Below are 23,832 nucleotides of genomic sequence, written 5' to 3' on the forward strand. Positions count from 1 at the left end.
GATTTCCTCCACCATCTCGGTTTCCTCCGTCACCGTTGCCGTCGAGGTGAGTCGACTTCATCTCTGTTTTTTTTTGTTTGGGTGGGTTTCGGCCGAGGACGGGAACAGGAAATGTGCCAGAGCTAGCGTGCTGGGGACGGCGCGCTTGGGTCGGGACGACGGGCCACGGCCACGTGGGGCCTATGGGCCGCGACGGCAACAGCGATGGTGGGCCGGGGATGGTGATGTGGGGCCGGAGCCGACGAGCTAGAGCCGGAGCTGACGATGTCGACTCTTCTTTTTGTTTTGGGTAGGTTCGGACCAAGGATGGGGAACAACACGGGGCCGGCGTGCCGCTGCCAGCATGCCGCGGTCGGCATGCCGAGGATGGCACACCTGGGCCGAGATGGTGGGCCGCGGCCACGTATGGCCTGTGAGCCTGTGAGTCGCAGCCACGTGCGGCCTGCGGGCCGCAGCCACGTGTGGCCTGTGTGCTGAGGCATGCTAGGGCCTGCATGCCGGGGCGTGTCGGGGCTGCAACGGTGGGTCGAGGGGTCGAGGCTGCTAAGCTAGAGCTAGAGCCGGAGCCGACGACGGCAAGCCGGGATGGGGTAGGTTGCAACTATGCCGAGGCCTTCGGGCCGAGCCAGTGACGGCGGGCCAGGGAGAGGCCGACGAGCCAGAGCCGGAGCCGACAATGGCGAGTCGGGGCGCGGCTATGCCGGGGACGGCGAGCTGAGCACGCATGGCCTGCAAGCCGGGCATGCATGGGTTCAAATGGGTTAGGCTTGGTTGGGGTGGGTCGGGCCTAGATGGTGCTGGTCGGGCCAAGTCCGGTCGGGCTGCCGTGGGTCGGGTGGAGCCGGGTTGGGTTGGGCTGGGGCCGGGGATGGCGGAGCTGGGGCAGGGCAGGTCGGGCAGGGTTGGGTCGGGCTGGGGCTGGTCGGGTGGAGCTAGGTGGGCAGGTCGGGTAGGGCCGAGATTGGTTAGGTCGGGTTGGGTCGGGGTCGGGTAGAGTCGGTTTCGGGTCGGGCCTAGTCGGGTCGGACTGAAATTATTGTAATTATTACATATTATCTTTTAGTGTTACTGCTGAAATTATTTAATTATTTGACTAATTATTTTTTCACTAACACAATGCACATTATTGTTACTTGTTATAATTAATTTATTTTATATGCTATTTTGCATGCTGCTAAAATTATAAATAAAAAAAAAATATTTTTATTTTAGAAAAAATTCTATTAAAATTTTTAATGAAAAAATTTCAATACGAAGTTATTCTTTTCTGATAAATTAAAAATCCATCTTTGAATGCATGTTCAAAGATGGTACTTAAATTACATTGAGCCATAGATTTTCGTTCAAGTTTCGATCTTCATCGAGATCGAAACTTGGATGTCCCGTATTCAGACTTTTTAGAAAAGTAATAATATTATTATTGTTAATAGTTGATATTTTATTTCATTATATGGTATTCAGTAGTTATCTGTCCATTGTTCTCTAGATATATGGTGGATAGGGTGCGTAGGCACCATATCCACATCGTATACTTGGAGAACCATGAGAAGATGCTGTCGAAATTTTTATAAAAATGAGATGAAATATCCACTAATAACAATAATGAGATTATTACTTTTTTGAAAGGGATAGGGCCACACCTGTTAGTATTGATTTGAAAAGGATAGGATCATGCATTTTGTATCAAGTGATCCGGATCTGGATCCGGGTCAGAATTTTAGCTGAAATTCGGAATGCGATTCAGTCCGAAATTCAGATCGGGATCCAGAATACCACTAAAGTTTATTTTGGTTGTTAATGATTTTGTGTTTGTTGTTAGATGAATATCAACAAAAGTTGAATGAATGCTAGAGATATTTTTTTATCTGAATATCAAAAAGGAGTTTGAGATTTCATTGACTTTGCAAGGTATAAAGCTGACAGTGCTAATCAGATAAAGTGTCCATGCAAGAGATATGTCAATTTGATATATCGTCACATAATACTTGTTGAGGAGCATCTGCTACAATATGGTATGGATAAGAAGTATATTTGTTGGATATGGCATGGGGAGGGTGATCTGAATGAAGTGGTGCGTGACGATAACGATACTGAAGATGATAGTACTGATGGTGCTGGACCTGTCGAACATAGTGGTATTGGAGAATTGTTAGATGATTTACATCAAGGTGCTTGTTCAAATGTATACATGAATACTGCTGCATCTGAAAGCAATTTTGATCATGAGCATAATATCTGGCTTGAGGTAGAAGGGACTTATGAACAGTTTGCAAAGCTTACAAAGGATTCACGAGAGCCACTCTATTCAAATTGTACAAAATTTTTTAAGTTAAAATTTTTGATAAAATTACTTCATATTAAAACCCTGAATTGTTGGAGTTAGAAGTCATTTGACCAAATTTTAATATTGATTAAAGTAGCTCTGTCCGATGGAGAGAGACTTCCAAAATCACATTCTGAAGCAAAAATATACATGTGGGAAATGAGACTTGGCTATACTCCTATACATGCCTGCAAAAATGACTGCATATTATTTTATAAGGATAATGAACAAGCAACTGAATGTCTGAAATGCGGTGAGCTTAGGTATAAAATCGATAATAGAAAAGCAAAGAAGATACCTCAAAAGATTTTGAGATATTTTCCATTGATTCCAAAACTTCAAAGGTTGTATATGTCCACAAAGACAGCTGAAGAAATGAGATGGCATTATGAGCAGTGAGTTCCGGAGGAGAACATACTTAGCCACCCGACCGACTCTTTAGTGTGGAAAGACTTCGATGCAAAGCATCCGTACTTTATGAGTGACCTGTGCAATATCCAGCTTGATCTAGCGATAGATGGATTTAAACCCTTTGGCAATCTGAGTACCTCTTACTGCATGTGGCTTATGATGCTAGTTGTATATAATGTGTCACCTTGAAAGTACATGAAAGAATCATTTATTTTTATATCACTATTGATTTCAGGTCCGAAAGCATCAGGTAATGAAATTGATGTATATCTATGACCTTTAATTGATGATCTGAAGGAGTTATAGGAAAATGAAGTACAGACATATGATTCTGTAAGTTGAAGTAATTTTAAGTTGCATGCTTCGATTTTATGGACCATAAATAATTTTTTGATATATAAAAATTTATCTGGATGGAGCACCAAAGGATATCTTGTATGTCTAATATGCAATAGGGATGCATCCTCTTTACATTTAAAGCATGGACGAAAAATATATTTCATGGGTCATCGATGGTTTCTTTCTGTTAATCATTCTTGGAGGACCCGTTATAATCAATATTTTGATGGTAAGTTCGATCGACATCTATCACCTAAGGAGTTAAGTGAAGTAAAAATTTTAGAACAACTTGAAGTCATTGAAAACATCTAATTTGAAAAAACATCAGATACTCGCAAGCGGAAGCATACTGAAGCTGAGTTGAATTGGATGAAGCAAAATATCTTTTTCAAACTACCGAATTGGAAGCAGCTACTACTTCATCATAATCTAGATGTAATGCACACTGAAAAGAATATTTGTGATAATATCATCGATACTGTATTGAATATTTCAGAAAAAATAAATGATGGTACAAAATCTCATCTTGATTTGCAGAAAATGAGAATCCGATCGGAGTTGCATTTAGTTCATCAAGGTGAAAAAATTTTTATGCCACCCGCATGTTATTCACTATTTGAAAAGGAAAAGAAGAATTTCTGTGGATGGTTCAAAACCATAAAATTTTCTGATGCATATGCTTCAAAAGTATCACAGTGTGTTAGAAACAATGACAGTAATATCTTCGGCATGAAAAGTCATGACTCTCATGTGATGATGCAACGTTTGCTTCCTATGGTCATGCGTAGTTATTTGGATGATGATGGTCAAACTACAATGATTGAGCTGGAAGTGTTCTTCCTAGAACTGTGTTGTCAAAAATTGAAGATTAATTTACTTGAGAGATCAAAGCAGGATATTGTACTCATTCTTTATAAGTTAGAAAAAAAAATTTTACCATCATTTTTTGATGTTATGGTACATCTGACTGTTCATCTTCTAAAAGAAGCTCTTTTGGTCGGATTGGTACATTATCGATGGATGTATCCTATTGAAAGATAAAAAAATTATACGTACTTTATCATATCAATTATAAGATGTAAATATATTTCTAAAATTTAAATTTATTTTTGTTTGCAGATTCTTGTGCATCTTAAAAAAATATGTGCGCAATAAAGCAAAGCTTGAAGGATCTATAGCGGAAGCATATGTAGCTACTGAGTGTGTCGCGTTCTGCTTGATGTATCTTGATGATATCGAAATAAGATTCAATCGTGCAGATCATAATGCAGACCGTGATGGGGTGACAATGAACCGATGTTGTCTATATTTAAACAAATGGTTCAACCTACTGGTGTAAGGAGATATAAATTTATGGACACGAACGAGCTATCCAAAGTACACTTTTATGTTCTAAATAATTATGAAGAAATTGAAGATTTTATTAAGTATCATCTTACCATACTATTTAATTTTTTAAAATTTTTTTATATCAATATAAAATTAAAAATCATAACTTCTAACAGTGAACATAAGAGTATACTATGTAGAGAGAATAATACGGATGCTGATGATCGATCTAAGAGGGAATTTATAAAATGATTTGGTGATCTTGTAAGTTGCATTAGTGATACGTTATTTATTTACTTATAAATAATATAATTTAAATCAATATAATTTTTTATCTTATGATGTAGATGAAACATAAGTATTTCAATAAAAAAGTGGGTGCGACCGATGAGTTGTACGATTTAGCATGTGGTTCCGATCGAAGGGTTAATCACTACACATCCTATATCATTGGAGGAATGAGATTTCACACAAGGGAGCTTGAGATGCAACGACGGATCCAGAATAGTGAAATTGCTATAACAGGATATGAAGGAGAAGAAGAGATTGATTATTATGGTGTACTGGTAGATATCATAAAATTGAAGTATGGATCTAGTAATTCTGTATTTTTATTTCAATATGAATGGTGGGATATTAGTAATAAAAAGATCGGTATTCATATTGATTCATAATTTATCAATATAAATCTTGTACGAACATGGTACCAAAATGAGCCGTATATATTAGCAACTCAAGCAAAATAAGTAATATATTTGAAGGATCTAAAGTATCGAGCTAATTGGCATATTGTACAAAAAATAACATCTAGAGGCTTATATGACATACCAACTCGATTAGAGATGGATGAAAATTTGGATTTACATGAAGAGGAAGCTTTTCAGCAAGAAGAACAAATATTAGCCGAGCTTTTGGTTGATGAAGAACTTGTAATGGCACCTTTGAATAGGACTGATCTTCTGTCCAATGAAGTTGAAGCTGATTTTGTATTTAATCTTAATGAGTTGGAGGGCGATGATCAGTTCATAAATGACGATGAGATAGAAGATGACATATATATCGATTACTATGATTCAGACGAGGATCTACACATTGAGGAAGAAATGAATATTGATGAGTAGATCTAATTCTTCGTTCAATTTTATCTTTCAATAATGGTATGTGATATAATTGTATTCATTAAAATATTATTTGATTTTTACTATTATTATTCAATATTATATTTATTTATATCTCAGTTTCTGCAGATATGGCACCAGGAGACAGACGACGACATTCGTGTTCACAGCTCCCTGCAGATGCCTCAGAGGATGAGGCACCTCCATCGATCTTCGTTGCCGCACTGGCTTCACTGTCAGAGGGTTTTGCACCGGCAGGTCCCAGTGAGATGGGTCCCAGTGAGGTGGGTTCCAGTGATATTAACTATTATACTTTATATATAATAAAATTTGATTCTTTTATTTGGATCATATTAATAATTTATTTATTGTTGTTTCAAGTGAGTCCTCATCAGTGGTGAGGCAAGGGCGAGGTCTATCGAAGAACTTTGCTCTGGAGCATTGGAGATGTGAGCATCCGGGACAGCATCTCCGGATCGAGATATCAACCGGCTACACCAGACCCATTAGGAGATGGTGTGACCCATGGCAGACTGAGCAGGGCATCATATGTCACAGTTATGCCCCCATGATGCTCTTTGATTGGCATCATATTCTACCAACTCAGAGAGAGATTTTCTACACCCACTTACAGATAAAATAAATTATATTATGAATATTTAATTTGCATAGTATTCTTCTAATATTTATCATTGGCAGGGCGTATTTGATATCGCTGATTTTGAGGAGGATCGTGTGAGGCGAGCCATCGACATTCAGTTATTGTTGCATTTCAAGGACTATCGCCATCACATGCATCAGCATTGGTATCGGGTGGTGCAGGATCATGGGGAGGAGGCAACACAGCAGTAGCCCTATGACAGCATCACCATAGATGATTGGACTATTATATGCCGGCAGTACGAGGATCCAATATATCAGGTTACACATCTAAATTTTTTTTTTATAGTTTAATGACTTAATCATTTATTCTTAAATTAAATTTTTTATCTATTAATTTTACTGATAATTTTACAGAGACGATGTGCCCAGAATGTGGCAAATCGGATGAGACAGATCGTGCCGCATTATGGAGGTTCAAGATCGTTTGCTCGTCACATGGAGCACATGATAGGTAATTTTTAATTTTTAATTAGCATATAATTCTCTAGTTATTTAAAAATTTTTTAATTAATTTTCAAATTACAGAGAGATGCTGAGAGTGGCGAGCTTCCTGGTAGGATCGATATCTACCAGCGGATCCACCAGCGACAGTCAGGGGAGTGGACGACGGGGAGCCAGAAGCTTTTTGTAAGTTTTTTCAATTATTTTTCATTCATAATCTGATTTTTATTATAAAATTAAAATAACTATAATTTTAATTTTCAGGATCGTATGACAGAGATTAGATCCCAGCCTACCCCGAGGGCTCGATCCGCCCTAGGGTATGGGATCACTACTCCCTCATCCTCATGCACATCTAGGGCGGATATCCATTCTGCGTGTGAGGCTCGACTGATGGAGGTGCAGAGGCAGACTGTCAAGGATCGACAGTAGGCTGTTAAGAATCGACAGCAGACTCAGGAGTTGGCTGCACGCATCGACGACTATCAGTGCTTTCAGATCCAGATGATGGAGCGGATGGCGCAGATGGAGCAAATGATATAGTTGATGAGATAGCAAGCAGGCCGATTCGAGCTCCATCATCGGTTCGAGCTTTGTTGAGCGCTCTCCATCCCCAACTCGTTCTCTAGATGCCGATATTTGATGGCTTACTGATGTACTTTTTTTATTTTAAATATTTTATTATTTTAAATTAATATAATAAAATAATAAAATTTATTTATCAATTTATTATGTAAATTTTTTATTTTTATTTTTAAAATTTATAAAAATATTATACATATAAATTTAAAATATATATTTATAATTTTTTTTAAAAAATATGACTAAATTATTAGCGATGAAATTATTTTTGATAAAATATTCATTACTAAAAATATTTTACTAATATAATTTAATTTATCAATAAATATATAATTAACAGTGATGAAAAAAATATTCATCACAAATAATTAAGTTATTTACAAAGAATTTTTTTATCACTAATATTATTTATTTTTTTAAAATAATTTTTTTATTAAATTAATAGTGATGAATTATTTTCATTACAAAAATAGTTTTTTGTGATAGAAATTTTTATCACTAAAATTTTAGCAAATAATAGCAACAAAAATTTTTCATCGTAAATACCTTTTTTTAGATTAAATTTTTTCATCTATTTTTTTTAACGATGAAAAATATTCATCGCAAACATCTTTTATTAGCGATAAATTTTTTTTATCATAAAATATTATCAACGATGAAATTATTTACGATGAAATATTAGTGATCAAAATTTTATCGCTAATATTATTAGCGATAAAAATCGATTATTAGTGATGAAAATATTTCGTCGCTAATAACCTATTTTGTTATAGTATCTAAGCTCTTAAGTCTCAAGGTGATCTTCAGCATCTCTCCACGAAGCTACTAAAATAGAGTCTGTGTGTCCTCACGAAGTGCTTTATGGCTCTGAAGGATCTGAGACTTGAAATTATTAAGCATCCTCTCCATCCTATCCAAGAACTGATCAGTAATCCTCTCTGCAAAAAAATTGTGACTCTACTATACTCGAGGAATGTGGAGAGATCCTAGGGTGAAGAACTGAGTCTTTGCTAATGCTGTTGAATTTGGTGCTACTACTGAAGAAGATGGCATAGACCTAGCTTCAACCTGTGGCTCAAACTCATCTACCTCTCGCTCCATATCCTCCTGTCCAGATTTTCTTCTTACCCATCTGTCTCCCCTCTTCTTAAACTTCATCTGGTGAAGAGTGCTCTCATTCAAATAGTTTGAGTACTCAAGATCCTTGAAGTCTTCTCCATCTAAACTGACTCCAAACTCCTTGAAGATCAATGTAAACATCATCACATAAGGCAAACATGTCCTCTACCGGTTTGTCACATCCTTGATGTTTCGAAGCATCATGGTTGGCAAGTTCATTTCTATCCCTTGAACCATATAGTACATCATAGCAAGTTCTCTTTTTCCTATCCAGTCATGCCATCTAGTTTTAGGGTAAATACAGTGAGCCACTACATTGTGCAGCAACTTCATCTCAATAGATAGCTATCTAGCTTTAACTTCACCAATGTTTATCACATTTTTTCTTTCCAAAATGCATTTTAAGGCCTCTATTTTGTTATTTAAGTCTAAATACTAGATCCCCTACCTAGATACTTCTAATAATCTCCTAAATTTCTCTCATCTAGGACAATATTCACTCCTTTCACCACCGACTTCAAACCAGTCTCTCCTTAGAATCTTATATTCTCAAAGAAGGCTTTAACAAGGTCGAGATAAATGGGTACCTCGAGTGTGCATGCCTTGACCCATCCTTGTTTTCAAATCCAAGTACCAATCCAAAAATACTCTTAATCCAGTAAGTCGATATCAACCTTTCTTTCAATTGGGATAGCTCTAGTAGCCACGAATCGACAAGGAGGGGGGTGAGAAATAGGTGTCGACCCTTGTGGAGCATCTCTCCATGGCTTGGACCTTTTGCGAGCTAATTGAGAGCTATTGGGATGCTTACCAGTAGCCATCTTCCTCTTCGATGCCATTTGAAGCTTATATTTTTAGAAAAAAATAGGATGGAACAGTGATTAATTGGAAGGATTGGAGGGAGTCGGGAGGGGTTTCGACAAGAGAGGACTCGAGGGCTTGGAGAATAGGAGAAAAGATAAAATAAAAATGATTTTATTGTCTCCCATTAAAAAAAACTCAGTCCGCGACATTTGGCTTGACTTGACTCCTTTTGGAGTTGACTCGAGCACTGAGTCAACTTGAGACTTCTACGAGTCAACTCGAACACAGTATTAAGAAATAAATTCAGTTCAGATTTAAAACTAATTTTTTCTGATCTATCTCGACTCAAAGAAATTAATATAAATAGCATGAGAAAGTGCAAAACATATCAAACACACAGAATAATCCATTCAATTTCAAAAAGGATCATAGATTCCAAGTTCACCCTTAATTTTTGAAAACCTATCTTCATTTAATGATTTAGTAAAAATGTCATCTAATTGATTTTCAGTTGAAATAAATTCAAGCATAACATTATTGTTCTGTACATAATCTCTAATAAAATGATGTCTAATTTCAATATGCTTTCTAAAATATTGAATTGGATTTTTAGTTAAGTTCATGGCACTGGTGTTGTCACATCTTATAGGTATTTTATTTTGCTTGATTCAAAAATCTTCGAGTTGCTACATAATCCATAGTATTTGAGCATAACAACTCTCCATAGCAATGTATTCAGCCTCAGCTGTTGATAACGCTATGAAGTTTTGCTTCTTGCTATACCAAGAGATCAAGTTTAACCCTAAAAATTAGCATGTGCCACTAGTGCTCTTCTATCTATTCTACATCCTCCATAATCAGCATCTGAATATCCTTTTAGATTAAGTGTAGATTGTTTAAAATACCATAAGCCTAAGATTTGAGTGTTAACAAGATATCTAAATATTCTCTTAACAACCAACATGTGTGATTTTTTAGGATTAGATTGGAATCTTGCATACATATAAACACTAAATAAAATATCAGACCTACTTGTAGTTAAATAGAGTAGAAAACCAATCATACCTCTGTAGAGCTTTTCATTTACACTTTTACCATTTTTATCTTTGTCAAGTCTACATGTGGGGCTCATTGGTGTGCCGATCTCCTTTGCATTCTCCATACTAAACTTTTTAAGTATTTCTCTCACGTACTTGGTTTGGTTGATGAAGATATCTTTCTTTATTTATTTGTTTTGAAGCCTAAGGAAGAAGGTCAGCTCCTCTATCATACTCATTTCAAATTTTTTCTGTATTAACTTAGCAAATTCTTGACAAAGATCCTCATTAATAGCTCCAAAAATGATGTCACCTATATATACTTGAACTACAAGAAGGTTATTATTTTTTTTTTCAAAAATAATATTGTGCCTACACTACCTTTGTTAAATTTATTATTCAATAAAAATCTACTTAATCTTTCATACCAAGCTCTAGATGCTTGTTTTAATCTATACAATATCTTATTCAATTTAAACATATGATTTGAAAAAGAGTGATTTTAAATCTTGAGGATTGTTCTACACATACTTCTTCAGAGATATAACTATTCAAAAAGGCACTCTTTACATCCATTTGAAATAATTTAAAGTTCATTTAGCATGCAAAAGTAAGTAGTAGTCTAATAGTTTTTAATCTTGCCATAGAAGCATATGTTTCATCAAGATCAATCTCTTCTTCTTGATTATATTCCTTAGCTACTAGTCTAGCTTTGCTTCTAATTATATTACCATGTTCATCTAATTTATTTTTAAAAATTTATTTTGTTTCAATTATGGAGTGGTCAATAGGTCTACTAACTAAGATCCAAATATTATTTCTATCAAATTGATTAAGTTTCTTTTGTATAGCAATCATTCAGTTAGAGCCATTTTCAGCCTCTTCTATACTTTTAGGTTCAATTTGTGAGACAAAAACAAGGTAATCAAAAATATCTCTGAATAAAGCTCTAGTTCTTACTCTTTGTGAAGGATCCCCAATAATAAGGTCGTTTGGATGGTTATGTATATACCTCCACTCTTTGGACAAATCACTATGCTCCCTAATTACCTCTTGTTCAGCACTTTTCTCTTATCAGCATCCTTTATTGCTTCATCTTCTCTTTGGATTGATTTTTTTTCTAAATTGAGCTCCCTCAATCTATTCTTCAAGGTACCCATATCATCATCAAATAAGTCTTTTTTTCTTGAGGAAGGATTATTAGCTTCATCAAAAATGACATAAATAGATTCTTTAACAATCAAGGTGTGTTTGTTGAAGATCCTGTATGCTTTGCTAGATATGAAGTATCCAAGAAAGATATCCTCATCCGACTTAGCATCAAATTTATCTAAATTATATTTTTCATTATTATGAATAAAGTATTTGCAACCAAAAATATGAAAGTAGTTAATATTAGATCTTTTTTTCTTTCCAAAGCTCATAAGAGATTTTTTTTTTTAAATAGATCAAATTGAAACTCTATTTAGGTGTAACATGCTATGTTGATGGCTTCAGTTCTAAAGTATTTGAATAAATTTTTTTTACATAAAATGGTACGGGCCATATCTACTAGGATTCTATTTTTTTCTTTCAACTACACTACTTTGTTATGGGATCCTTGGTGCAGAAAAATTATGTTCAATATCATTTTCATTGTAAAAATTTTTAAAATTTTGAATTTCAAATTTTATTCCATGATCACTATGAATACAAACTATTATAGTATTTTTTTCATTTAAAATTTTTCTATAAAATTTTAAAAAAATAGAAAAGATTTCATCTTTATATGCTAAAAATAAAATCTATGTAAATCTTGAAAAGTCATTTACAATCACAAGTCCATATTTCTTATCACCTAAGCTTGTGGTCTTATAAGTTGGTCCAAATAAGTCCATGTGAATTAATTCAAGTGATGTAGAAGTTGAAACTATATTTTTAGATTTGAAACTCTTCCTAGTTTATTTTTTATAGTTGACAAGCATCACAAATATGATCATATTCAAAATTTAACTTAGATAATCTTTTAATTAAGTTATTTGCAGCTAATTTAGATAAAGTATGCATATTTGCATGTCCTAATCTCCGATGCCATAGCCAACTAATTTTTTTGATTTTAGCATCATTAGCAATAAGGCATTGGCCACTTTTCATGGCTATCTCATCCAGATCAACTAAGTAAATGTTGCCACGCTTGTGTCCAATGAATTTGATACTATCATCAAAGAGACTAGTGACCATGCATGAAGATAACTTAAATATTACTTTAAAATTTTAATCACACAATTGACTTATACTAAGTAAGTTATGCCTTAAGTTATTAACTAAAAAAATATTATCAATAAAGATAATAGGGGTAATCTGAATTTTACCAATATCAATAATCTTGCCTTTGCCATTGTCATCAAAGGTGACTACTCTCCCTTTCTTCTTTTCAAGGATGAAGAACTGCTCCTTATCATCCGTCATATGTCTTGAATAGCCACTATCCAATACCATTTTCTTTTTGATTCATTGGTTGCAAGATATTTCTACAAGAAAATCAAGTAACTTTCTTAGGTATCCAAGTTTTTTTGGATTCTTTAGGGTTAGCAGTTATGATTTCTTTTGAAACTCAAATTTTTTTAATTATTGTTTCATTCAATTTTCTTGTATTATATACAAAAGCTTTGTATCCTACTCTACTGCAACTAAAGCAAGTGATATTTAAGGTGCTACTAGTAGATGATGATGCAGTGAAAAAATTCTTAAGAACTTATTACTTGGTTTATATCCTAGATCAACCCTATCCTCTTTGATTGTTTGGTATCATTTACAATTTATCTGAGCTACAAGTAAATTTGTCAACTAATGATTTTAGTTGGTCTACTTTCTTTTTTAGAGTCTCATTTTTCTTCTTTAATTTATTATAGTTTACAAAGGTTTCTTTCTTTTCCTTAATTAGATGCCTTATTCTTTATTTTTGAATTTTTATTTTTTATGCTTATCTTCTTAAAATCTTTTATTAAATCATAGAATGCATCTTGAAGTTCATCGAATGTAAATTCTAGAGAAGGATCTGAACTTACCTTATCCTTTTGTGCCATGAAACACAAATTGGCTTCATTTTAGGTCTTCTCATCTGAGCTTGGCTCGTCGATGTTGCTTCATGTTGTGATCATTACCTTTTTCTTACTTCATTTGAAGGTCTTCTTCAAGATTGGATAGTCAGCCTTGAAGTGATCTGGTCTCTTGCACTCATAGCACAAGAATGACTCTTTTTTCTTTTCTTTTTCTTTTTTCTTGCTTGGCTCATCCTTGGATAGATTTTTCTTTCTAAAACTTTATCTTCTCCTTCTCAAGAACTTCTTAAATTTTTTGATCACCAGGGCCATATCCTCATCATCTTCAACTTCGGTAGATTGCCTTTCATCTTCCTCAGCTACAGTGGATTTCAAAACAATAGTTTTCTTCTTTTATCTTTTATCTTCCAAGTGCTGCCCCATTGCTAGCTCGTATGTTATCAGCGATCCAGTAAGCTCCTCAAGTAACAGTTTGTTCAAGTCTTTCACCTCTTGGATAGCTGTTATCTTTACTTCCTATATCCTTGGTAGTGATCTAAGAATCTTTCTCATTAATTCACTATTAATATAGACTTTTTTTAGGCTTTTAAGTTCATTAATAATGTCAGTAAATCTAGTAAACATGCTAGTAATAGATTCAGCTGAATCCATTTTAAATAGCTTATATTGATGGGCAAGCATATTGATCTTAGATTCTTTCACTTGATTGGTTTCTTCATGCATGACCTTAAGTCTATCCTAAATTTTTTTTGCAGAATTGTAAGTAAAAATTTGATTAAACTCATTCATATCAAGGGTACAATAAAGGACATTCATTGCCTTGGCATTAAGTTGGGCAAGTTTCTTATCCATTTCATCCCAATCCTTCTCGAACTTGGGTGAAGGGATGCCATCTACAATGATTGTCGGAGTGTGTGGTCCATTTATATTGACACTCCACATATCATAATCTAAGGCTTGTATAAAATACGCATGCAAGCTTTTCAATAGGTGTAATTCGATCCATTGAAAAGTTGTGGCCTATTTGTGGATTACCCCTTAGCAAGTGAGCCTCCAAGTTGGGTTGTCATAGTCTTTGGCTCTTGAGAATTAGGTCAACAAGTAATATTGGAGTATCTCGCTTTGATACCAATTGTTGCCCATCCAAACAACCCAGGGGGGGATAAATTAAGTTTTTAAAACTTAAAACAACTATGTGCTGAATTAACTAGTTTACTATTAGTGATGTAGTGAATGCTATGTATGAAAGCAAATATGAAGAAGGCAAGCACACATACAAAGATAAGAAAAATTTTATAGTAATTTGGTGTACATCCAGTACCTACATCTACTCTCCAAACAAGATTTTCGGGAATTCTACTATAATCTCTCAAGATTACAGCTGGATAGTTTTAACCAGGCTTACTATCCACAAATCTAGTTAATTTTTTCTTAGGTTTACTAACCACACCTTTACACGCCTTGACTAAGGCTCCACAATCTAATTATAGGGGTGGATTAAATTTTTTCCTTAGTTTCAGCTCCCGCTGAAACTAATTATAGTAAATAAACAAGAACAGAAATATTACAACAAAAGAACCTCCTTGGTTGAGCAAATTTATTGTCAATGTAGCTCAGTAGTTGTCTTTTTGAATGCCTGAAGTTAATACTGTTCAAAAGTTCTTCAATGCTCTCAGAGAATCAAGAGATTTTTGGTTGCAAGTAGGTAAACTCTCTTGAATGCAGGAAGTTTAAAAATTTTTTCTTCTTCTCTCAATGGAACAGTAACCTTTTGCTCTTTTTTATAAATAATAGAGCTTTCCCATCAAGTTTGAAGTTCTTGGAGTCCAAAACTAATTATTTTTGACCATTGAAGGTGAGATATAGCCATTGGGAACAAATCAGCATAGTTGCAGAGCTAGCTCTTAAAAGCTGTCAGTTGCATCTCGAGTCGGTTCGATTGTCTTTGAGTTGACTCAGCTGTCTTCTCGAGTTGCCTCGACTGCACCTCGAGTTTGCTCGCTCTCAGATGTCCGAAATCAGCTCTCTGAAATTTTTGAACCTCTGAGATGGAGTTGATTTGGATCCATTAGAGTTGACTCGGTTGCCACTTTCGAGTCAACTTGAAAATCTGAGAGTCGATTTGGTCTCAGTAGATAAAAATATACTTTCTATGGCTTGAGACGGAGTCGACTCGGATGATTCTGAGTCTTCTCGATCTCGTGCAAAGTTTACGTATTAGTGCCCAAACCATGCCAGAGTCGACTCCAAACTCTCCTAAGTCGACTTGAACCCTTTCCAAAGCCTTTTTCACTTGACTTTAGCTCCAATTTGATGTCACTTGGGCTCTATAATGAATTTACTAGGTTTCTACCTCATTTTGTTTCAAAGAGGTCTCTTTCTTCTAATCTTTACAACACTTAAAAAAATATGAATAATTATGTGCTTCAATATTTGATCATCATCAAAATCATTTAGGGGGTCAACAAATTTTAAATTTAAATTCTAAACCTTTTCCAAATCCTATAGGATATTGTTAAATGGCTCCTATTAGGATTTGGGATGGGTCAGATGTTCAAAAAATCCATCTAACTCCCATCCTTACTAGTAAGGGACCTTTCGATATTCAAGTCAGTTAAAATTTAAGGAAGAGTAGAAGAGAAAGAAAGTTGAGATTGAGTGGTAGGAGTAATCAAATATGACTCACTTGAGCGTCCCCCATTTTTTATTGTTTATAACATGAGATCGATAACTGTTTCCAAGATAGGCGGAGCTTGGATCAACCATCTAGCAATGGCTCCCATCATGCAATAACTGCTTTTTAATGGATTTTCATGTTATTTTATGATAGCTCGACAATCATGGCATCACAACTACCGCTAAGATCATGGTCATGTCCTTCAACTTGTCATGATCCAAGGTGAATGTGGTTGGGTATCTCAAAGCTTATATCACTTCGGTTCATCCTAAGGTCAAGCAAGCAAATATTTGCCATATCAGTCACAATCCCTAATACAACATAGTTCTTGAGACCCAATCTGTAATCCTATTTTTCTTCCTAGCCTGAATCTATCCTTGGGATTTTTGAATCAAAGGGCACAACCCACCAACCCTTCCTTCAACCTGAATGCTTGTTCATCATAGACCAAAAAGATATAATTATAATTATATTTCCTATTGTTGATGATCAGCATATATGAAATATTCCTATGTTTTATTGAATTCTCAAATGTTTGTAATCAAGCAAAGGAAATGAAGATCTCAAATCTTTTGTGATCTACATAATTGGAAATATTAATTAGATATATTCTTACATTTTTTTTAAAATAACCTTCCATGAATGAATGCTCAACACATAAAATATTCCCCCAACCACTACTATAAGACGAAAGACAATTAGCAATGCAAAAAAAATATGGCTAAATTTCAAAAAGCATCAGTAAAAATAACTACCGACTCAATTTGAGTCGACAAATAAACATTAGCAAAAGGAGAGTCATTAATTACCTTTACCCATGCTTACATATATTTGTTGGCAAATTTAATCTTTTGTGACACAAATTAAGTGGCAAAAAAATTCTTATTTACCTATGCTTAATATAATCATTGAAAAATGTCAATTTTGTGATGCAAATTAAGTATCGATAAAATTCTTTTGCGATGCAAATTATGCAACAGTAAAATTCTTATTTACCTATGCTTTTCAGCAAGTATGGGTAATAATCTTCACTGATGCAAATTTTGCATCGCTAAAGGGTGTGCTGGAAACTGGCACGCCTTATAGCGATGCAAACTCTGCATGGGTATATGATTATCGATGTATTTTTATTTAACCGATGCTTATTTTACATCATTAATAATTATTTTTTAAAAAAATAATTTGATTATTTTTATAAAATTATCAAATTTTTTATAATTTTTTCTTGCAAATCTATAGACAAATAAACATGTATATACAATGTACACTCACATGACTATCCTCTCTATTCACATAATTCGATGGTCATAAATCCAAAATCAAATTCATCTCACTTTAATAATGACACAATCTATCTATATATATATATATATATATATATAGCAAACCATTGAGTTAACTTTTACAACCACACATATAGCAAAATAAGTGTGTGTTTATTGTGTATGTGTGTGTGCACACACACAACCATACAATGTGTGTGTGTGTGTAGAAACCACATAAAATGTCATGTAAATATATATCCATACTAAATTAAACTCCAAGCAAATTTAAAATTTACTGTCATGCCAAGCCGTATCACAGATCTGCAATAGATTAAAAAATATCAAATATTAAGTTAGCAAACTAATTATTTACTAAATGATAAAAATATATAGATTAAAAATAATATAAAATAATATCGATTATAGAAGGACGTCCATCATCATCATCATCATCACCAGAGTCATCCTCATAGGCATCAGTAAGGACATCAAGGGTCGGCAGCGGAGACATGTGGCGGTATAACTCATCAAGTTTTGCCCCAAACACCTCAAGTTGGGATGTAAGTTGAGCATTAGCGCATTGTAGAGCCGCTATATCCTCCTAAGATCTACGGCACTCTTCCTCAGCTTGACGCATCTCCGCTTCATGTCTTCTCTATGCCTCAAGCAGACGAGTATCACAAAAAACATGTGATACTCTAGAGAAGCTGGGGGCCACAACTGCATATCCCAATCCTTTAATATAATTGGATCTCCTACCAAGCACCTCATCACAGATATCATCATCTGTGAGCAATGGGCTGAGATTGCACATACATCATCTGCTCCTAATTAAAGAAAAAATAAATAAATAAAAGTTATAATTAAAACTCTAAACTTTATAATGAAATTGAAATATATAACTTAATCAATTAATACTTATACACCTCTTCCTGATCCCAGGAAGCCACTCTCCTATCGCCCGACAATGGATCTTCTGATAGACTTCTATCATATGACAAAGAATATTATTATTTACTAGTTCAGTTGCATCTCAAAGCACCATTCTTAAGATTCTTGAAGCTTTAACAGATTTGGGTATGAGTGTTTAGGAACTTGTCAACCTTCAGATCCAATAAAAAATGGGATAAAATCATGATCAGACCTTTGAGGGTGGGAACATAAGGAGGTAAGCTATGGGTTTCTTCGGCCTTCAGATCCTACAAAGAATGGAGATCCGATAACCTGAGTCTTTTCCAGATCTGGGTAGAGCTCAAGCATTTAGAAAGAAGAATGGGATAAAATCATGTGAATGTTAGAAAATCGATGAACCTTGATGGGCTTCAATTGTCTTGACAAGAATTGAAAGCTAGAATAATGGGCAAATTTACGTACCAGCATTTAGGAACTTCCTTGGCCTTCAAAAGAATGGGATAAAATCATGGAAGGGATAAAATCATGGAAGACCGATCAAAATGGATGGAAGAATATGCTGTGGGCTTCTTAAGCCTTTGGATCAAGAACCGGAGACCCGAGATCTTGAATATTTGGCAAATCATAGTTTTTAGGAACTTCATTGACTGTCGGAAGAATGAGATAAATTATAAAAAATCACTTGAAATGTGTGAGAAAATGATAAAATGTTGATGAACAGTGTGTGGGTTCCAAGGGTGGGAGCTTAAGGAGGTAAGTCGTAGGATTCTTGCACAAGAATATCGGTCTCCAAATCTTATGAAGAATGGAGATCCAAGACAACCAAAATCTTTGATGAGACCTAGGAATTCGTAGAAGAACTTCATGGGAGGACTAAATGTGCAAATCTTTAAACTAGACCATGACATCTTCTACCATGATCTGAGCCCACACCCACCTCTGAGTGTAGTGGACTTTCACATGATGAGCTAGTGGTCATATTCAGTCTAGTCCATTGGCCCATCAAATCTAATCTGGTTTGGTCCATTGACAAGCCTAGTTAGATTTGTGCCCCTTGCGCCCTGAGTTCCCAAGCAGGGCCTGAGGCTCCACTTTCGGAGAAAATGCAGCAAAGCCTCTGTTTGAGTCCAATGGGGAGGCGGACTCCTACTTATCTTTGGTAACTAATTGGGGTTTGGAAACCTAGCCTTCACTGACTATTTAACATCCTCACCATGCCATTGTGTGGCCACACTCGAAGCCTCAGGCTACTTCTCCTCCCCTTTTTTCCCTGGGGTTTCACCATCATATCAGTCACTGCATTCGTTGTCACCATGGAAAATTCTCATAGGAGACTAGAGATGAAGCACCCTCAAAGCATCTATCTTCTTTCCTAGCCTACCTGCTTCTCTATTGAGCTGCTACCGACTGAAATTAGAGCTACTCAAGTGGTGGGCTGGGCCGAGTTTGGGCTTAGGCTCAACCTGCAACTCTCTTTAACTTTTTAGGCCTGGATCTGGCTTGGCCCAATGGTCAGGATGACTTTCCAAGATTAAGCCCACTCTTTATCAGGCTTCAAACTTTCAGGTCAGGCCATGAGTCAAATCTCTCTCTTCAAAAAAAAAAAAACACACTTGGGGCTGGGGAGAGGAGGGGAAGGTGGGATGGAGGACCTGCCAGATTGATGGGGAGGAGGGGGAGGTGGGATAGGGAGTGGCCGGGGTGGTGGGAGGAATAAGTAGGATGAGTTTCTCCATAGTTTTGCCATGCGAATCTCTCCCCATTATCAATTGTGTTGGACCTCCTACGAAACTCCAATAGATTGGAGTTTAAGACGATGGATAAAAGATAAGTTTAGAGGTCGGTGTAGCATGAACCGCGAGATAATATCCGGTGGCCTAAAAATCAGAACAGAATGTAGGGAGGACTCACAAGACTCTGACTCTACATGAAAATCCCTTGGAATCTAAAATTGCCTTGGTTCGATCCATTTCTGCAATTCTTAGGTTGGGATTATCTACGGTTCTTAGGAGTTTTCATGGATTTAAATGCAAAATTATATTAGATCTTAACGATTCATAACCTTTTTCTTTATTTTTATTTTTCTTTTCTTTTTGAGGCGTAATAGCAATTCACAATCAGGAAATTTTGAATGAAATCTTGTTCTTGAGAAAAAAAATGAAAGAAACAGAAGGGGCAGAAAAACATTAATGTTGATATAAATGCATATGAAAAAATTATTTTTACCATATGGAAAAGTATATTGTTGCCTGACCGCCATTCTTATGACTGTTGAAGCTTCAATAGATTTGGTTATAAGTGTTTAGGAACTTCGTCAGCCTTCAGATCCAACCAAAAATGGAATAAAATCATGGTCAAACCTCTGAGGGTGAGAATGTAAGGAGCTAAGCAATGGACTTCTTCAACCTTCAAATCTTACGAAGAATGGAGATCCAAGAAATTGAATCTTTGCCAGATTTGAGTTAAGCACAAGCATTTAAGAAGAATGGGATAAAATCTTGAATGTGAGAAAATTGACAACCCTTGATGGTCTTCAATTGTCCTCACAAGAATTGGAAACTTAAATCTTGGACAGATTTGCATGCAAGCTTTTAGGAACTTCCTTGGCCTTTAAAAGAATAGGATAAAATCATAGAAGGGATAAAATCATGAAAGACCAATCAAAATGAATGGAAGAAAATTGATGAACCTAAAACTTCTTACGGAAACCGTGGGCTTCTTCGGCCTTCAGATCAAGAATGGGAGATCCAAAAACTTAAATTTTTAGCAAATCATGAGAATTTTGGAACTTTGTTGGCCGTCAAAAGAATGAGATAAATTATGGAAGATCATTTGAAATGTGTGAGAAAATGATAAATTCTTGAAGAACAGTGTACTGGTTTTGAGAGTGGGAACTTAAGGTAAGCTGTGGGCTTCTGATGCAAATTCGTCGGCCTTCAGATCCTATGAAAAATGGAGATCCAAGAGAACTGCAATCTTCAAAGAGGATTGACAATCCATGGAGGAACTTCGGGGGTAAGGGTGACTAAATATGCAAAGAGTAATTTTTTATACACCACATACAGTGCAATAGGAGCGCACCGCCTAATAATATTAGAGCATATAGCGTATTTAGATAGGACAGACATTTAATGTTATTCAACTTTTTTTCTTTTAATTTTCAGTGACGAAAATATCCTTCTTTTTATATAACAAAGAAAGAATAATAATTATTACTTCCTAATATCTTGTATGATTTCTTATGAATATATATATATGATATCTTGAATGATATATATGATTTCTTATATCTTTATGACATCTTGAATAATATATATGATATCTTAAACAATATATATAGCTTCTTAACATTTTATATGACTTCTTGTGAATATATATGATATTTAGAACAATATACACTATTATAATAAGAGCCTATGACCGCGTTTACTACTGCAATAGTTCGAAAATCGCTGCCATAGATTCTACAATAGGGTTATTTATAACCACTATCATAGATTTGAGCTATAGCAGCGGCTATCGATAACCATTGCCACAGGTTACATACAGCAGCGGTTGTATATATCCACTGTCATAGGTTTAAGATATGGCAACGGTTATACATAACCGCTACCATAGGTTTGACCTGTGGCAGCGATTATGTATAACCGCTGTCATAGATTTAAGATATGGCAGCGGTTGATTAACCGTTGATCTATGGTAGCGGTTACGTGTAACCATTGCCATAGGTTTACCTATGGTAGTAGTTATATATGGCAGTGGTTACGTAACCGCTGCTATATACATATAAATTTTATTTATATTTTTTTTAAATATGATATAATTTTAAAATTTAAAGTCTATCTTTACCATTTAATTATCTAAATAATTCTCGTTAGAGTGTCATCATAAAAGATCGCCTCGATCCGATATCTCTAGCTATGTCGATCAATAAAATTCGATTTCGACGGTCATGAATGACCGCATGATGATCTGATAGATAAAGACCACCGATGGATGCAAAAATTTGGAATGATGATCTCGGTGATGTTTATAGCACACTATCAAAATTTTACTTTAATCAAACATCATTATCATGGTCAATTTAGTATGGGATGATTTTGATCATTAAATAAAAAATGAGTGATCAAAAGATCAAACGGCATCCGATTATAAGATAATTTTTTAGATAAATGATCTTTGCTATTACTTTAATTGTTTGTACGGTGGTGATGATAAAATTCAAACCATGCCTATATATATTTTTTTAATATTTTATAATTAAAAAATTGATCGTAAATATATTTAAATTAAAAAATAATTAAAATATTTTATGATCAATTTTTTAGTTGTAAAATATTAAAAAAAAATTTGATCAAAAAATCTGTCGCAAACTTATTTATAGATTAAAAAAATAATTCAAGTATTTTGCGATCGACTTTTTGGTTGTAAATTTTTTTAATATTTTGCAATCAAGAAATTGATCTTAAATATATTTAAATTTAAAAATAATTAAAATATTTTATGATTGATTTTTTAATTATAAAATATTAAAAAAAATTTATGATCAAAAAATTGATCGCAAACTTATCTATAGATTAAAAAACAAGTCAAGAATTTTAAGAATGATTTTTCGATCGTAAAACTTTTAATAAAAATAAAAAAATAAAAACTTTGCAATCAATTTTTTGGTTGCAAAATAATAAATCCATTTTGCAACCAAAAAATCAGTCACTAAATTATTTAAAAATCAAATTAACTATTTGAAAATTGTTGCGACTGAATTTACAGTTGCAAATATATAAAAATTAATATTTTATAAATTTATTTTTATATTCAGCTTTTCAATCATAAAATCGGTCTCAAAATTTAAATTTTGCAATCGATTTTGCAACCAATTTTTTTGGTTGCTATATTAATTTTTTATCATCGATCATAAAATTTTAATTTTGCAACCGATATTTTTTCGTCGCTATATTAATTTTTTTTAATAATCGATCACAAAATGGGTCATAAAAAATTTTGATTGCAAAATCAGTTGCAAAATCGATCGTAAATTTCAACCAAAAAATTTGATCACAAAATCATTATTTTCTTAGTGTAAAGACTATTATTAGCGATGGCTTATTTTCCATCGCTAATACCATCTCTAATACTTCAAATTTTTGTAGTGGATCTAAATTAGTTAGAATGGTGCAATCTAATTTGTTGGGTCAAGAAACTAATAACCTATCTAAATAAGCATAATAATCAAGAGTTGTCAAATGTAGGATTCAATATAGTTAAGAATGATCAAGATGAAAGCTGACACAATATGTACTCACATCAATGCTTATTCTAGACCTTCCACTAAAATCAACACATTATCTATAAAGGAACCAAAAATCCTCCATTGACCCACTGAGACATATAGAGAGAGAAAATTAGAGTGAAAGAAAATAAGACAAGAAAAGATAGAGGAGAGAGAGAGGAGGGAGAAGAGCTCTCTTTTTTTCCTTCAAAATGGGGGATGTCCCCTTCTCCATCTCTTCCTCAGGATGATAGCAAGAAGGCTAGGGCCAACGACATGTAGTGACATCCTGTATGACGGTGGCGATGGTAGGCGATGGCGATGGTGATGACGACAGTGATGGCCGTGTGGTGGTGGCTGGCTAGTATAGAGAGATTGAAAAGAAGAACAAAAAGATCAAGAAAAAAAATCAAACATTAAACTCGATCTAGATTATGATCAAGCCTCTAACTGACAGCCATATCCCAATATACATCCTTAGAAAACATCGGGAACCTACAAA

General features: G+C 34.7%; 1 pseudogene; it reads right to left on the reverse strand.

Annotated features, from left to right (window-relative positions):
- Window positions 1-8,166: 8,166 nt before the first annotated feature.
- Window positions 8,167-23,832, reverse strand: part of LOC105038083 (WAT1-related protein At1g25270-like) — a 73,149-nt pseudogene continuing 57,483 nt past the window's right edge.

The sequence above is a fragment of the Elaeis guineensis genome, chromosome 1 (assembly GCF_000442705.2).
Source record: "Elaeis guineensis isolate ETL-2024a chromosome 1, EG11, whole genome shotgun sequence".
In the NCBI taxonomy this organism is placed as follows: domain Eukaryota; kingdom Viridiplantae; phylum Streptophyta; class Magnoliopsida; order Arecales; family Arecaceae; genus Elaeis; species Elaeis guineensis.